Genomic DNA, 14,738 nt, shown 5'->3' with positions numbered 1-14,738 from the left:
GGTAGTGTGTATCTCAATGAATTATGGTCCCTACCTTTCACATATAGATGTCAATGGGAAGATAAGGAAGTTTTCCTAACAGGGAAGGACTGTGATTCCACAGCAGGACATTCCCAAGTTTATAAACACGTTAGGTTAAATGGCGCATGTAATGTATCTGCGCTTAATCTTGCTTGTTTTTTTAAGGGAACTCCGTCACTGCAATAATTCCGCTTTTACATTGCTTACTAACAGCAGTTATCTTATTTTGAATCACAACGACGGCTGTGGTTTACGGCCAGGAATCCGGTGTATAGTAACAGTTTCACAACGTGTTACTTGTAGCAATGTGCTTTTTCCACCCCCGGATGGGAAAGTAGATAGTTACATTTGGCCTTCCATTCCAACTTTGAAAACAGATTTCAACAAATTAAGCAGACTCAAAGCGCTCTTGTTTCAACAAGAAGTGCCTCTCACTTCGGCTCGAGAGACCTTCGAATTGCAGGTGGCTAGAACATCTCGCAAGGTTCAGTCGCTTCTGAACACGAACCTCCAACTTCACTTTGGGGAGCCTATACATGAAATATTGAATGCGTCTGACACCAAAGGCCTTGCTCATTTTTTTAAGCTTTTCGGATCCAGCCTTGTGATATCTTTTCAGACGATATTAGGAGTAATACCGGCATCTATTCATTCTATTTTTTCTTGCGTCTTCGGAGGGTTCCCATTATTACGGGCACAGCTGGTGGAATCCTGATTTTTCTGCTCCTGCTACGAAATGACTGCTCATCTTGTGGTAATAGACCAGGCCAATTGCAACTGTACCGTGACCGAATGCAGAAACATTTTGGATGCTTGCCATTAGCAACGCTTAACGTGAGTTAAGGAATAAGTTTTCACTTTGCCTACTTCACTTGCATCCAACCTGTGTTCTACTGTTAGCGGTGCCCCTTCTATTGGGCTGTGGATTTATGCCTCTTCAATACGTCATGTTCAGACCCGATTATGACCAGTTAATGGGTCCCTTAGTGGCCCATGAGCAGGCCTGTTCTGGGAATGGCCCTATGGCACGTGCAGCTGCACTTGGAGTCTTGGCTGAGTGGAATATATGTGCGGCTGCGCAGAACCTCCTACGATGAAGTTTCATCGAATATCACACAAGTTGCCCGGACATGCTCTTGGAAGCATCGGATTAAGAGGAGCATGTCTGTTCCTTTGGCCTACTTGATTGGATGGCATCCCTTTTTCATACTAAAGATAGTGATGACATTCCGGAACAAATTGCATTCTTAAGTTCACGTACTTTGATGGACTTGCCACCTCCAATCACATTTTCCGTGCACCAATAATATATATTTTTAAATTTTTCCTGTTTGGCTTTTTCAAGCGCTTCTGAACACTACTTACTTTTGAACTCTGTTTTAGTCTTTTGTCTATTTACTATGACCTTACCATGGGGAGGGTGTTATATGGCCATTAGTGTCATTGTCGACATTGCTAAGTTAGCATGAGCTCTGCTGCCATTATGCTGCTTCTGCGCACGTTACTACATGACTTTATTTTGCATGACTCTGTTTGTGCCTTTCACATGAGAACTGTCTGCTCTCTGCGTTCTCTGCCTGTTCCTGAAGTTTAGTCTGAAAACAATGTGCAAGGTCGATAAACAATGCCCCTTCTTATTCTGTTCGGGTCAGTTCCTAGCACCTAGACAAAACATGCTAACACAGCTGCGCTGCTGGAAACTTGTGCTTTGATATTACGGGGATGCATGTTGTTCAAAACACACACTTGGAGATGGACCTTTACAAGGAGAAGAGCTATGCTGTTCCTTTGATGTAAAACTTCCATCTAGGCACTAAGGTATGGGGTCTTCTGACAAAGCCCAGAGATCTTGCTTTATATAATAAACTTCACCTTACCAGGGGGAGGGTGGTTTGCACTTATAGTCCTTTTTCCACTGTCTGTATCTGATGACATTCCCCTTTATATTCTATGGATTGTAACAATGCGACCTGTTCTAGGTTTATGCATTTTGCTGCTGGTAGTGGCTTATATACTGCATTAACGAGCACAAAAGTAAAAATAAACATCTTGAACTATAACAGTGACTCTGATCATTTTTATTGGGGACAAGTACAAGTTAGTGAGCAAAAGTGAATGTCTTGCTACCGCGATTCCTGAGAGAGTCGGGAGTGTTTTGTTTTGAGTTGTCTAATCATATGTAGCTTCATGATTATGTAGGAGAATGAATGAGACACTATAGCTAGTCGGTTTTGGGATTTTGGGTACTACGGTGGTAGGAAGGTTCAGCCCCTAAACATCGAGATCCTGTTTTCCTGCACATAGTTCTGTGTATGTGCAGACTCCCTGCAACACCACGCATGCCTATACAACGAATTGTGGGTTGTTAAGGCATGTATGGTAAAAACATATCCTTGATTAAGACTTGACAGGAAAGTCCTAACCCCCTGACCCCTGCACCCACCCTGAGTCCTAAAACTATCCCCTGAAAAACAACCAGTCCTAAAAACTACAACACCCTCCCCTATGTCATGAAAATTATACTGACCTACCTCTGAGCCCTGAACACTATGCTGCCCCCTAAGCCCTAAAAAGTATTACAATCCCTGCCCTGAGTCCTAAAATGCCCCCAAGCCTCTGCCCGATACCTACAACAACCCCCTCCCAAGCTCTAAAAACTACCCCTTCCAGCCCTGAAAACAACTGACTCCCGAGCTTCGAAATCTACCCTGAGCCCGCAGCTCTGAAAACTAACCCGAACTTCCCTGCCATGAAAACTACCCTGAAACTCCTCCAGCCCTGCAAACTAGCGTGACCACCCCAAACACTGAAAACTACCCGACCCCCCAAAACCATACAAACTACCCACAAAACCCAGTTCCAGCCCCACTTACCTCACTGCGTTGCGTCCTCTCTTGATCTTTCCTTCTTCCTACTCCCATCAGCAACCAGCTACACCACACACTGCCTTAACCATGCATATGTGTGGTTAAGGCATATGCGTGGTTAAGGTGATACCATTTGTGAAGTTGGAGCATGCATGGCTTTGCCTGCGTTGTTCTGACTGTTTCCCTCATTCACTCTCCCCCTGGGATGCTGCTAACTCCTATGGCCTCTCCCACTCCTTCAGTATTGAGCCACAGTGCTGTGCAGACACTGAGAGGTGCTGGTGTGCGTTTCTGGTATACCTCCTGTCCCTCTTAATTCTTAAATTAGCAGGGCCACAATGGAGGCCCTCTCCTATACCCACTCTGGGCCAGCATTCTCACCGGGAGACCCAAGGACTGTGGGTACCACTATTTTGATGTCAGCAGTTTCACAGAGGTTGCACTTCTGTTTCCAGCAAGTATGGGGAGGAAAACCTCACAATGTGGAATCCTCTAGCACAACTCGGGGAGAGCCTTCCCTGCCTGCTGTCAGACCTAAAGTGGCTTTGGTGGCTCTGTAAAAAAGGAGTCTGACCAGGGCACTCATGTAGGAAAGTAGGATATGCTTTCGTGGTCTCCCCTAATTTTTGCTGGTGTTTAACTGTTTACTGACTACTCTGAGTGGGATCCCGCTACTCAGGACCCCAGACACTGTGCTTCCTCCCAAAATTGGTTATGGTATCTTCCTATTTGGCTACTGGGGCACCCGGGTAAGTCCCTAGGAAATGATACTAAGGTACCTAGGGCATGGGTATCCCTGGGTCCCCTATGGTCTGTAGAATGCATTATGCCACCCATGAAGGAACCTCCAAACTACCACTACAGGCCTGCCACTGCAGAAGATAAAAGTTTTCTTATATCTAACACTCACTACACTTGGGACCTATAAATCACCCCTCTAGCAGGCCTTTCAGTCCTTGAAGGCAGGGTGCTCGGTCTAAGTGTGAGGGTGCCCCTGCATGAGCAGGACACCCCCACAACCTTCGTATTCCACTTTCCCGGGTAGTAGGTGCATCAGCCATTATGATATATTTAGAGGCCAGGTGTCATCACGCGAACACCATCTCTAAACTGGCTGAAACGAACCTGGGCATGTTTGGAATCAAACATGTTGGAATCATACACCATATCTGGTGTTGAAGGTATGATTCCATCCATGGTAGGGCCCCTCCAGGAGGCCCTCCATGCTCCCGGGACTGATCTTACTGAGCCTGACAGCAACTAGGGCTGCTGCTGACCACAGATACGATTCTGCCCTCTTGCTGCTGGGCCAAGTCCAAGCAGGGGAAGGTAGGACAATAGGTTTCCGGAGGTTTGACCACCTCCCAGACAGGACTTAGTGTATTGGGCTGGGGTATTGGGCTGGGGTGGGGGTGCTTGCAAGCACCATATAGTCAGCTGGATGGGCACATTTGGTGCCCTCCTTGCATAGTCTGGTTTAAACCAGATCGGGGAGCCGTTGGCTCTGGTGCAAAACTGGACAAAGGGCATGGGAGTATCCTCCACACTGCTGACCCCTCATCTGGGAAGGGACCCCTGAATTCTCCCAACCCTCACCTTAGGGTACTTAAGGACTTAGCTGTGGGTGGGTCCCTAGATTAATCATGGGATTTGATTGAGATCCAACTCCACTTCCTCTTAGACCGTCTGGACATCTTGGTCGAGTCGTGCTGACTGTGCCGTACTGTTCGCATCGTCCTTTTGCTTCCAGACTAAGACTGCAACAGAGAAGACTCTGTCGACTCCTGACCTTGTCGTCCTGCACGCTCCATGCAACCTCAGTGTCCGTGTTCCCTACTGGTTCTGTTCTGGCCCTGTGGACATCTAAAGACATCCAAAGGAATGTTCCTTGGAGTTAAGGAGTCACTCCTCTACATCCACAGGCACTGCAACAAGATGGACTGGTTTGCCGAACCTGGGCTCCCCCAGACTCCACAAGGGTCTGCAACAGAGGTGGTGGTTCTGCGTTCCCTCGAGGCCTGAGCTGTCCTCTCGTCAAGTTGAGGACAGCATCCCTCGTAGAACGCTTGGAACCAAACCCCTGTGCACTGTGTCACTGCATCGCTTCAATTACTGGGTGACCACAACTGTTACCACAAACGGCTCATCGCAACAGAGTCGGACGCATCGAGAGGTTCTGTTGATGAGTCTGTCCACACTATAACTGACCCGTGCCAACGCGGTTGGTTGGACAGACCGACTGTTATCTTCAGCAACCTGGTGGCTCGGGCAGAGCTACCACTTCGGTGTACCCAAGCTAGAAGCCTCTTCACTTTACTGGTTTTACTTGAACTTGAGTGGCCATCGTCTTCCGTGACTCCTGGACGTTCCAGTGTGGCATAGACTCTGTCCCCTCTGCTTTCTGGTACACTTTGACTCAAACTCACTTCTGAGTTCCAAAAGACGCTTTCGTCCTTCTGTGGTAAGACTGCAACCGTAACCGTGACGTATCAGCTGATCCGTATTGAGTATATGTTTGGGTATCTTATTCTCATCCGACCATTGGGGGGTTCCTGGACTCTCACATGGGGTGGGTCCTCTGGTACCTGACTCTTCTACGTCAGGAGACCACTGTGTATTAGCGCTAACTGCTGTTCTACGTCCAAAGTATTGTGTGCATTGTGAATATCTTCAGGTAGGAGATACCGTAATGTGTTAGTGAGTGATTGTAGTAAGTACACTGTGTGGTTCTTTTACATTTAGCCTACACTAAACGATTAGATACTGGTAACCCGAGCCGCTCTGCAGTCTTCTTAGATTAAACCTGAAGGCTGCTCTCCACAGCTACCACTTAGAGAGCTTTCTATGGTTGTCTTAACCCCTAAAATCACCATAAGGGTCGCCCGGGTTAGTGCAGGGTACTACACTTACATAAGTGAGCACCATATATTGACCCAGCTTCTCACAACTCAGCTATCTTATGTGCTCCATCACTTGGCCATCTTGGGCCCCAAAATATTGATTTTAAAGAACATTTGGCGAAATGGGGTCTATCAACCGGATGTTACATCCAAGATACTCCGAACACCTACACTAATGCACACACATGAGCGGAGCAATGGGCTACACACACGCGGGCATGGCAAAAAGACACAGCTGTCTCACACTTTCGTCCTGGCCCGATAGCACCTACACATAACACAGCATCTGCACTGTATAACTCCTTCCTATTCTACTACCATTAGCATCTATCACAGCAGGACCCTGGTAGTTTGCGCTCCACATAAGTGGCACATTTAGCGGTAATATATTTACGATGATCATAGGACATCCACACTAGTTCGCTGGTATTATGTTTATTTTTGATATCATGTTTTGAGACAGCTTTGTACAGCAACATTTGTTGACAACCTCTGAAGTGAATTAATGTCGCTATTGATTACCTGTAATGATGGATATGGCGATTCACCCCCCCCCCCCACACACCTATTGGGCACAATATTGCAAATGGAGATGTACTGCAATATGTATTTTACTATGCCGTATTTACAGCTGTATGTTGTTTTTGAGCATAAAATGCATAAAGATTTTTTTTTTTCAAATGGGGTGTAAAAAAATCTGGCATGGATGGTGGATGCCAAGTATATATTGCTGATATGTAAGTGGGTCTCTTCTATCCCTAAGGACTTTTGCAGAGGTATCTTCCTGTCAGTAAATCTTTGCCCTCCACTTTAGACTTTGGATCATTGTATCGCTGTCAATAACAGTTATTTCATTTCCAGAAAAATGAATTAAAAATATACTTTAATTCAGAATATTCCGATGTTCACAAAAAGATTGTTAAAGAAACATATGTGTCAGAGGGACTTAAACTGGAAAGGAATTCAATAAAAAAATATACCTTAGAAACTCAAAATTATCGAAAATACTAGGAATTAACTCTTAATTGCTTTTTTGTATTCCTATATTTGCTGTAGATGTGTTGATTATTATCATCTAGGAAACAGGACAAAGTCAGCTCATGCCAAAGCCGCTCCGTGTTGTCTGCAGGGATTGATACTTGACAGCCAAAGGAGAAAAGCACAAACTGATTGATCTTTGCCTGTTCCATGGAGGGCAAGGGGACCAACATTAACTGAGGAGTTCCCTCCGCGGCATTCACTAACACCCCCCCCCCCCCCGCGAACCACCCAGACTCTCCAGTCCTCTCTCATGTGAAGGCCTCTGCAAAGCAAATGCTGATGGCTACCCATGGGCAGCTCCTTGTGGCCTCTGTCCCAGGCAGCGGGTACACCTCATGCTGTGACAGCATGGGGTGTACCATTCTGTCATTCTGACTCTGACAATTAGCTAGCCGGCCTGAATTCAGGTGCATCAGGTCAGCCTCATGATATGTGAATGCAAGTGGAATGTGAGATGGCCCAAGCAGGTTGGACCACTTAGAAAACCCAAAACATGGCCCACCAACTGGCCTCAGCCACAGGCCCATTGGCCAAAGGTGATTGCCCACCTTGCCTTGCAGCCCCTATGACGCAGGGGGACTCCAACCCCATAGGGGACCACCAGCCCCTCAGGGGGCCATCATGGAACCCAAGACCAATGAATATGTGTTACCTGGGTGGCTCTGGGGTCCCTCATCCCATTCCGCATGGGGGGGGCATCATATTGTGTTACCCCACTGGCTAAATTATGCACACCGAAACATCATAGCAGCATTACTGAATTAAAATACACAAACCGATGAATTACGTTTGTGAAAATTGCTTCGTCCAAATTCAGCAAATCAATATGCACTGACTTTACTACAAAATGATCCTCTGTTCTTCCCTCGAGTAGCTTGGCATACAAATGGAAAACACAGGCTGGGGCATCACGACGCAGAATTCTATGTTCTGTCAGTTAGATAATTTTTATTTTTGCCAATCGCATTTCAAAATTACTCCAATAATGCAAACTCCTAGAGTTTATGCATGCAATTTATTTCTCAGAAAAAAAGTAAAGGAAGTTTTAAACCATCTTTCTCCTCTGAGACTTCGGTGCCTTTTAATTACAACGCAGGAAGTTGTGCTTTCTTGAAAGAGGTAATAGAAAAATAGAAAGTCTTCAAAAATGTCGATAACTGAAACTAGAAAACCAGACTTATTAATTTTAATAGCTTTTTCTAAATGAATCTAAGGGGAAAAAAAATCAAGCCGTGCATGGACGTGCTGCCTATCCAGAAGCAGGTCAGCCGAAGAGCGCATCCTGCTGTCGGTCGGGTGCACGCGCACAGCCTCGGCATGAATAGATTGATTTGTTGGAAGGCCTAACAAACTGATGGTTGTCTTTATGCGTCTCCGTATGAATGCGTGCACCCATGAAGTCGAGGGGAAAGTGTCAAGGCAAGCTGTTGTCAAAGATGGCAGATGGGTGTTGTCAAGTATCGGAAATCTATGTTTGCAAATGGACATCCATGCAGATTGTGCTGCATACAACACTGAGGTTGCCACATTCTACTATACCATAAGGGGCATATGAAATGAAATGAAATGAAATGAAAAGTGAATTTATAAAGCGCGAATTGCTGCCCAGGGGCGTCGAAGGGCTAGTGTAGACTAGTGGTAACTGAGCACTAAGGAGGGATCAGCCAGAAGAATTAAAGGGGGGTAGTGAACAGGAAGGTTTTTAATTGTTTCCGGAATGACAGCAGATTGGGATTGGACCGAAGTTGAAGAGGGAGAGAGTTCCACAACTTGGCAGCATTTAGTGCGAACATCCTGCCACCAGCTCTCGCTCTTTTTACTTTGGGTATTGAGGCTAGAAAGGCCTGGGTGGAGCGGAGATTTCTGGTTATAGCTACTTTTTGTGATGATCTGGCGGCACAAATCTCAAAATCATATTTATGAGGTCACGCAAATCCACTTTGTGTGATTTTGAATGGCACGATAGATAAGGAGTAAGGCAAGGCAGCGCAAATCACTGCGTTGCCTTACTCTGCGTTAGGGATGCGTTGCAGTGGATTTCAAAGCTCCCCCATATTTACAAAACCAAGTAAACCTGGGGATGTGCCAACACCTTACGCCTCCCCAAGGAAGACACAAGGAGAAATAACTTTATTTCTCATATTTATTTCCTCTTTTCATGTGCACTGCATTCTGCAGCACATGTGGAAAGAGGAAAAAGCCTCCCAGGGTTTTTTTGTGCAGGAAGGTGCTCCTTATTGCACAAAAACAATCCTGTCGACGGGGGGCGTGGCCACGACGCCGACCAAGATGGCCGCCTGACGCGGGACCTCCGACGCAACGGAGCTTCTCAATCTTCCCGTTTTTCCTCCGGAGAGCCCTTTCTCACCGCAGACACAAGATTTAGACGTCGGAATGCAGCGCGCTTCTGGTGAGCGCTTTTTGACGCATTTTTAGGGCCGGGGTGCCCCTTTTTTCGCCGCAGTCGTTCTCTCCTCAGAGAGCGGCCGCCATTTTGTCTGTGGCGTGATGTCCGTTTTTCTGCCGGCTTGACTGCATTTGTTCTACATTGCCCTTTTTGGAGTTTCACGCCTCCTGACTGCGGTGTCATCCATTCTGGGCGCTGCAATGCCACATGGATATCTTCTAGCCTGTGCTGCTCCACATGGATGGAATGAGGTAGTTCCTGATAAATGACTTTCTCTTTGTGATGTTCCTGTCTTCCTTTTTTGATTGCACTCACTGCCTCTGACGGAGGACGTCTTTGACCTGGTGGGTTTCTGACCCTGCACTCTTCATTTTTGCCTAGTTGGGCACTGGCTTGTCTCTGCTCGCTCTGGAACATTTCCTTACTCACTCCACAAGCTCTCCTTGGATTATTATTCCACCTCTATGCGACTGAATCCCTTCATCTTTCCTCACAGTCGCCCTCTTGTTTACTGCTTGTTTACTGCTTGTCAACTCCTGACTGGCTTCTATGGGCAAACTACGTAATCCAAAGTTTGTCTTCACCCCTTCGGGGAACTCTCCTGTGGTAACCTCCTCACCTCATTTACCGACGGACTCTCCTATCAAGGGAGCACCAATGGCGGGAGTAACCCTCCCTCGCTCCTCCTCAACACAGCCTCCTTCAAACAAATCTTCACCTCCATCTGCTTCATCTTCTAAACGCCTCAAGCAGGATGCCTCTTCATCAGAGAAGCCATCATCCCCTATTTCCATGGAGATGCTTTTTGAGGAGATTTGTGCCCTTCGGCCTTTTGTTGAGGAGACTAATAGTAAAATGCAGTTTCTTGAGGAGAAATGGTCATCTATCGACAACAGAGTTACGGTCGTGGAGCAACAGATTTCAGACCTTCACTCTACATCTCAGAGAGTCTCCTCCTTAGAAAAATCTGTTCTGGCGCTTCAGCAGCACACGGAGGAGTTGGAGAATAGGAATAGGAGGAACAACCTCCGTATTTATGGTTTGCCGGAAGCTTTAGAAGGGGACGACCCTGTGCTCTTTTTCTCCTCCTTTCTCCCGAAGCTTTTGGACATGCCATCCACCACCTCCCTTAATATTCAGAGAGCGCATAGACTTGGTCCTCGTTCATCCACCTCAACCAGGCCAGGGGGTGTCATTATCCTCTTTCTCAAATTCACAGATCTTCTCTCTGTCCTTTCAGCGTCCAGAGCCAAGCATCAGATCTCCTGGTTGGGTCAGAGAGTATACCTTTCCCAAGATGTTTCAAATGCCACTGCCTCCCGTCGGAAGGAATTTTTGTCCCTGCGAGCTCCGCTGAGGTCCCTTGGTGCTAGATTTGGTTTATTTCACCCATGCACTTTCAAAGTTACGTTACAGAATCAGACTTGGACCTTTCAGGATCCTGCTGAACTCAAAAAATTCATTCATACCCGTTCTAATTCTGCCATGGAGACCTCCTCCTCTTCTTGTGGCTGATTGTTTAACTGTTTTGCATCTTTTGATTACTTGATATGTCTAACTTTTGCTTCCCTTACAGGTCATCCATTTCTGTTCCTGCCTCTGTCTTCGTTTATTAATTCTTCGTATTAGGTTATAATGTGTTTTTCTTACTCACATGTTTTTAACCTTAGACTTCCTCATATCTTTTCTAAGCTTTGTGTCCAGTTTTGTCCCTCAACACTTGTATTCTCATCCTTGGTTCGTCATAGTATGTCTTCATGTTCTCAAATGTTACTCTTTCTTTATTCATTTATCTAGATGGACCGTCTCCCCCTCATCCTGGCTCTTCGGTTATGTTCCTTTTGCTCCGGTGCGATCCGGCCTGGTCTCCCGTTCGGGGGATCTGTCTCGTTGAGTGTCGCCACTTCCCCGTTGTCCTATTTCGTACTCCCCTCAGGTATGTTCTCCTCAGTCGTCCCTTTGGGATATGTGCTGTCTCTCCTTGTACTTATTTTCCTTTCCCTTCTCCTTTATCCTTTTCTCTTCCCTGTACTGGTTGATCAATTCCGATGTCCCTTTGTTTCCGTTTACCTCTTTTCCTCTCTTCTTAACCTATTTCATCGGTATTTCTTAAAGTTTTCTCTTTTTCGACTTGTCATTTGCGTATGCCTCTTCTTCTTTATTTCTTCTGTCCTACTTGATTCTACGTTATTTGTTAATTCAAAGTTATTACATGGAATGTAAAAGGTTTTATTAACCCTATCAAGCGGCAGAGAGTTCTGTCCCATTTGGCCTCCTACAACCCAGATATTGCTCTCTTGCAAGAAACCCACCTTAATGATGCTGAATCCCTGAAGTTAAAAAGAAGTTGGGTAGGTACAGTCTTATTTTCACCCTCTGACAACAAAAAGAATGGAATTGCTATCCTCTGTCACAAGAGGCTTAAATGTACGGTTCTGTCCCAGGAGACGGACTCTGAAGGTCGTTGGGTGCTGGCTAAATTATTGATAAACTCGATTCCTTTGACTGTGCTTAATGTTTATGGACCTGTACAAGCAGACTGTTCTTTTTGGCCTTTGATTACAGAGAAATGTATTCAATATAAAGATGTTTCATTTGTTTTTGGAGGTGATTGCAACCAGATTGTTGACCCGTTCCTTGACCGCAAATCCACAGTCCGTTTTACACCACACAAACCCCACAAACAATTTCTTAATACTATCTCACAATCACATCTTATTGACTCTTGGCGCCTTTCACACCCTGACACGTTGGACTATTCCTTTTTCTCTCCTCCTCACTCATCCTTCTCTCGTCTTGACTATATTTTCCTTTCTAATTCTTTATCTCAGAACGTTCTGTCTTCTTCTATTGAACCTATTGTCATCTCGGACCACGCTCCCATCGTTACAGTTTTTGATCTTCTCCCACCACAGCCTAAACCTTCCAGTTGGCGCTTTAACAGTGCACTCCTCACTGATCCCAATTTTTCCTCTTCTTTTCGCTCTTTCGTTGAAGAATTTTTCTCTCTCAATTCAGACCCTAGTACTTCTCTTCACACTCTGTGGGACTCTTTTAAAGCCTCCGCGAGGGGTTTCATTATTGACTTCGTCTCTCGGAAGAAGAAACAGTTTATTCAAAAGCGGAAATCCTCCCTGGCTCATATTAAAACCCTAGAACACCAGTTTTACACCTCTTCTGATAAAATTATGTCACCGGATCTCCTGCGAGCTAAACTAGAGTTCAACAAATTAACTACAGATAATGCTTCTTCTATTCTCCTTCGCAGTAGTGCACGGTATTACGGAGGTCGCAATAAATCTGGTAAGCTCTTGGCCAACTATCTCAAATCCCGTAAGGAACGCACTCTTATAGACTCAATATATTCCCCTGCTGGCACTCTTCTCCACAAAGACAAAGAAATCCTTGAGCAATTCCAATTGTTCTATCAGAATCTTTACACCCCAGAGTGTCCTCCCACTCCTTCCCTTATTCAGAGTTATTTTGAGAAGCTCCCTGTACCATCTAACTCTCACCTGAATTTTCCGGATCTTGATCTCGATCTCTCTCTTCAGGAACTCTCCACAGCCTTGTCGGCCCTTACTAAAGGGAAGACCCCTGGCCCTGATGGCTTTCCTGTGGAATTTTATTTGCATTTCTCAGACATCCTACTACCTAAACTTTTAGCCCTCTTTCAATCATTTTCCTCTTCTGGCAAGGCTGAAGGCACCTTTCAAGATGCCTCCATCTGTTTGATCCCCAAAGAAGGCCGCGACCACCAATTTTGTAAAAATTACCGACCGATTTCGTTAGTTAATGTAGACTACAAAATCTTTGCCAAATTACTTGCAATGCGCTTAGACCCCCTTATGCCTCATCTCATTGGCAAAGAGCAATGCGGATTCGTTAAGGGCAGGCTTACTTCAGACAACTCTCGCCTTCTTCTTAACGTTCTAAATAAAGCCCCCTCACTTTCAACCCCTCTTGCTGCTATCTCTGTCGACGCAGAAAAGGCCTTTGACAGGGTTGACTGGTCTTTTTTGTTCGCTTCATTGCGTTGGCATGGTTTTGGTCCCAAATTTATATCTCTTGTCTCTCTCCTATATTCTGCCCCCAAGGCCTCGGTGCTTGTGAATGGACAACTCTCTCCCTCTTTTACTCTTCAGAGAGGTGTTCGCCAAGGTTGCCCTCTTTCCCCGCTTCTTTTTGTTTTATCTCTCGAGCCCTTTTTATCCTCCATTCGCAATAACACTTCCATTTCTGGTTTCCCGTATGGCTCTCATCAATTGAAACTTTCTGCCTATGCGGATGACATCTTGCTATTTATTTCTGACCCTGAATCTTCCGTCCCCCCCTTATTATCCGAGTTTCACTCCTTTTCTTTGGTTTCCGGTTATAAGATCAACTCGGACAAAACCGAAATACTCCCTCTCACCTCATCTTGTCTTCCCCATCTTTTCTCTGATACTGGTTTTGCATGGAGTAGCTCCAAGATTAAATACCTTGGTATTCTGTTTTCTAACTCCATCTCATCCTCGGTTAAATTGAATCTCTCGGCAGTTATTTCCAGGATTGATCAGTCACTCTCAGCCTGGAATCCCTTATTTTTATCCTGGTGGGGTCGCTTGGACTCAATCAAAATGATGATCGCCCCTATTTTAATTTACACCCTCTCTATGCTACCGGTTCACATCCCCGCATCTTACTTTAAAAAAATTGATTCTCTTCTTTCTCGCTTTCTCTGGAAAGGTAAGAAATCCAGAATTTCCATTGCCTCCCTTCGTAAGCCTAAATCCAATGGTGGGGTTAACTTCCCTGATTTCCGTCTTTATCATAGATCCTTCTCTTTACGTCAGGCCTCGAGATGGATCTCATCTACTCTCTCTCCTTTCACCCCCCTCTGGCTCCTCATTGAGCAGTCTTTACTACTGCCCTTCTCTTTTGCCGAGGTGATGCGATTCTCTTCCAGGAATCCCTTTTCTCTTTGCCCCCTATTCAAACATACCTCTTCTCTTTTAAACCCTCTGGTTCTTCCCTCCGAGGTCACACGTACATCCTTCTTAAACTCCACTATCTGGTATAATTCTCTTATCCTTTTAAGAAATAGACCTATTTTCTGGAAAGCATGGAGGGTAAAGGGCATAATATGGGTCAACCAACTTTTTGACGGTGTATCCCCTTGCTCTTTTCCCCAATTTCAACTTTTATTTCGATGCCCTCGCTCCTTTTTGCGGAAATTCACAACCCTCATGGCAATTATTCTTGATTGTTTCTACTCTCTTCCCTCCTCATCATCATCCTCGTCGTCTCCTTCTCCTCTTCTTAATATTCTTGCCATGCTCCCTAAAGCATCTCTCATCTATAAATCTCTTGTATCTTCTAGTCCCAATCGTGTCAAATCTAAAGTGGAGCTCGCTTGGGAAACTGATTTTTCTTGTAATTGGTCAACTACTCTTTGGGATAAGCTGTGGTCCAGATCTCTAAAAATCTCCCGCTCTGCTTCTCTTACTCAATCCTTATTTT

The 14,738-nt window shown here is 45.5% G+C and overlaps 1 long non-coding RNA gene across 1 annotated transcript in view; it reads left to right on the top strand.

Moving 5' to 3' along the window:
• Positions 1-14,738, top strand: part of LOC146829033 (uncharacterized) — a 216,147-nt gene that overhangs the window by 174,757 nt on the left and 26,652 nt on the right. The window contains exon 2 of the long non-coding RNA XR_014961899.1: positions 11,034-11,172. This is a non-coding gene — a long non-coding RNA (uncharacterized LOC146829033). The remainder of the gene's footprint in view (positions 1-11,033; positions 11,173-14,738) is intronic.

The sequence above is a fragment of the Triturus cristatus genome, chromosome 5_2, assembly GCF_964204655.1.
Source record: "Triturus cristatus chromosome 5_2, aTriCri1.1, whole genome shotgun sequence".
NCBI classification, from domain to species: domain Eukaryota; kingdom Metazoa; phylum Chordata; class Amphibia; order Caudata; family Salamandridae; genus Triturus; species Triturus cristatus.
Note: the sequence above shows the minus strand (reverse complement) of the source record. Positions and strands in the feature narration are given on the sequence as shown.